Here is a 3,563-nt window from a genome sequence, read left to right as displayed (position 1 = left end):
GTGGCCAGTTTAAATATTGCGGAGGTTCGGATCAGGGTGGGAAGAGGAGGGGGAGGCAGCCACTGCTCAGGGCAAGTTCAGGGTCAGCCTCTCTTTACTGGGGGGGAGGGGGGTGTATCTGCCTGTGATGAGGGATAGGGTGGGGGGGGGGGGGGGGGAGGGAGGGAGGGAGGGAGGTAACACACACTCCCACTGCAGTTGTTCTATCAGGTGTCTAAATGAGAAACCTAAACGCTGGCAGCGTCTCAATAGCCTCAGCTGGTTTCCTTTCCTCCTCGTCAACATCGCTGATCTTAGAGGACGACGCGCAAAAGCAATATTGAGGACCCTCGTCGGGCACGCTGTCATTGGCTGTCGGGTCATTTCAGGGCGTTTCTTCTCAGTATACGGTGAGCGATGGGAAGGGGGCGAGGAGGGGAAGGGGCCATGTTGAAGTATCGGGACTGGGCCGCTGGCTGCTGTTTGTGTGAGCTTTACTGTAAAGGGAGGTGAAGGGTCAGAAGAATTTCTTCTGTTCTCCAGCAGAGCAGGGGAAGAGGAGGCCTGCCAGGCCTGGGTTTCAACACACCTCCTCCTCTGCTCTGACTGGAACCTCATTTATAACCGGTCAGCATTTTATTATGTTTCTTTTTATAGTTCCCTTACTCAGTGTTAATAGAGCCACTGTATTATTACCTTATTATATGATTTTATTCTCCTTTTTTTTTCATTTTGTTGTTGTTGTTGTGACATTTCTTTCTTTCTTTTTACCGCTCTGCTGTTACCAGATGCTGGTAGCTCAGTCAGTCCCAGGCATGTCAGTGGGACCATGTACTCATCCTCAGTCTGCATTCATCCCTGTGTTAACAAGCCCCCTTCTAGGGACTCGTCCCTGAAATCATCCCCCTATTGGTTTGCACTGTAGAAGGTGTCTAAAAGCATCGAAGCATGATATTTCCCCTTTTTCTTTTGACTTCATTTTTTTTTATTTGGGGTTGTTTCATGGGGGCAGACTATAAATGAATTCCTCTTTCACTGACACTCAGTGATATTTCGTTCTTTGTTAGCACATGTAGCAGAGAGATAGAACCTGTCCACACACGGCTCCTGGGCCCTCCACCTTCCAGCACCTTCCTGGATCTGTAAAGACCTGGCCAGACGCAGTCACGGTGGTGTGGGTGACTGGACGCTGGCCTGTCGTGGTCCTGCCTGTCCAGTTCCTCTCACCTACAGACCCTCCACCAGAGTGTGTTGGTGGTAGGAAGGAGGGTTTTTGGACTCTGGACAGGGCTTTTAGTAGAGTCTCCATCACTCTCCCCTCCCTGTGTGCTCGTGTCCCCTCTCCCCCCCCTCTCTCCTACCCCCCCTCTCCCTCCCCCCCCCCTCATCTCCCCCCCCCCCCCCTTGTCTCCCCCCCCTCTTCCATCCTGGAGGGAGCATCCCAGTGTTGTGTCACCTGGTTAGGGTGTTCTCTGTATAGATGGAACAATGTTGCACTGTAGCCATAATCGTCACGTTTTGGTGATTCGTGGATTCTTTTCTCCCCTCTGGCTTTTACTGCAGGGCAGTTCTGTCTCCGTGTGTGTGTGTGTGTGTGTCCGTGGGTCTGTCAGTGTGTCAGTCGGACAGTTTGTGTTTGAGCAGGGACCTTCCCTAAAGCACTATCACCCCGGCGTCATCTTCCATCCAGGGGTCGACAGGGGCGACCTCTGACCTCTGACCTGTGGAGAGTTTGACCCCGGCCCAGTCATCATGCGCTGTAGCTTCACGTCCAAGCTCACAACACAACAGTAGCACACAAAGTAGCTTTGCTGGGGGCCAAACCAACACGTGGGGGTCAAACAATGTCTGTGTTGCTGCACATGCTGTATGTGTATGTTCATCTTATGCATTCAGAGATAGGAAACACAGTAAGGAGTTCTTGGTGACCCCCCCCAACCCCACCCCCACCATTTTCCAGAGGTAGAGGGGTCCTCAGAGCTAATTTCAATTGGTTGGAAGACATTCTTTGATCTTGTAGTGCTCACTAAAATGGTGTTAAAACGCCTTTATTGGAATCAGTTGACTGTACAGAGCTCACGTGAATATTAAGTAGAGCAGGAGAACATCGCTCAGGTCTATTTACTGTTTAAAGAACGCAAAAGCTGAGGAAAGAAGTTGTATAATGCCCAAAGAGACGTCAGATTTCTACTAAACAGATATTCACCAGCCAGGTGCTAGAGGATGAGGGTTAGGGATAAAACGATCATTTTAATTTGTTGATGTTTTGTTTTTTTAAGGTGGTATTTGCTCCAGATGATGTTCCTAACAGGGGCAGCTGTTTTAGGTTCCTAGCTGTGATAAAGCCTGCCCTATGCCAGAGAAGATAAAGGAACAATCACTTGTAAACAAAGAAGGGAAACGATAATCCATGAGGCTGTTAAGGGATTTCAGTGAAGTCATTCTCTCCTCTGGGGTGGATGTTGTCCTTCCATAGATGTGAGGAGAAATTACCTGTAGTGAAAACAAACAAAAAAAGATATATAAATATATATATATATATAAATATATATATATATATACATATAAATTCCCCTAAAATAATATTTTTTCCTTTTGTTGTTGTTGCATGGATGGATATTTTTTTAAGAATTATAATATGACATCTTTATGACAACTTTGAATGTGAGCTATAAAACATTTATTTAAGAAATGGCGTCTTTGTGTCATATTTTTTCTGTGTCTCTGGTTCAATCTAACACGCAGAAGCTGTTTACAAACTTGGCTTATCTCCCTTTAGAAGACGCAGGGAGGTTTGTGGTAGAGAATGGACTATGATATTTGAATTGCCATGCCGTAAACTGTATTTTATCTGGATCGGTGGTGCTGGTTCATAGAGGCGGCAGGGCGGGTGGTGGAGTTTGGCGGGAATTCATCTCACTTTAAAAGCTGGAATCTCTTGTCTACGTTTGTGTCTGTGGCTCCATGCTCTCGAGAACCGGGCACTGTATGAAGTTGAAAATCGTCCGGTTTAGGCCTATTGCTCGGGACCCATGAACGGGAAGTGGAGCGTGTGACGTTATTTGGACGAACGATTCTCGTTGGTAAAAAATGTATATAAATAGGCGTCCATCATCCATCCATGGACCTTTGAATCTCGCAAGCCGCCAACGGGCACTGCATTTGTTATTGAAATTCTGAAATGCTTCAACAGCGACACTTGCAGGGCATCACGTTGATCCCATGATTATTTTCAAACGTCATCTTCAATTCTCTACCACTGTATTGTAGGCTACATGTGTGACAAAGTAATAAACAGATATAGATTCATACAGTATTAGATAAATCAATTATAACGTGCATATTTTAATTAACATTAAACAAACTATTAGAACTATAGGACAATGATAATTGGATATTTGTTCCTCATGGGAGATGATAATCTTCAGGTGCATTATATTATTTTATCATAGTTGAGTACATTTGCATTAGGTTGTTGGATTATTGAATATAAGAAAATAACATTACTCGAACATAAGAAAGTAGAGATAAATAGCCAACTAGTGTAAAACAACATGACGCCATGGGCTATTTTTGTTCACTAG

This window comes from Osmerus mordax, chromosome 1 (genome assembly GCF_038355195.1).
Source record: "Osmerus mordax isolate fOsmMor3 chromosome 1, fOsmMor3.pri, whole genome shotgun sequence".
In the NCBI taxonomy this organism is placed as follows: Eukaryota; Metazoa; Chordata; class Actinopteri; order Osmeriformes; family Osmeridae; genus Osmerus; species Osmerus mordax.
The sequence above is the reverse complement of the archived record's forward strand: the minus strand, read 5'-3'. Positions refer to the sequence as shown.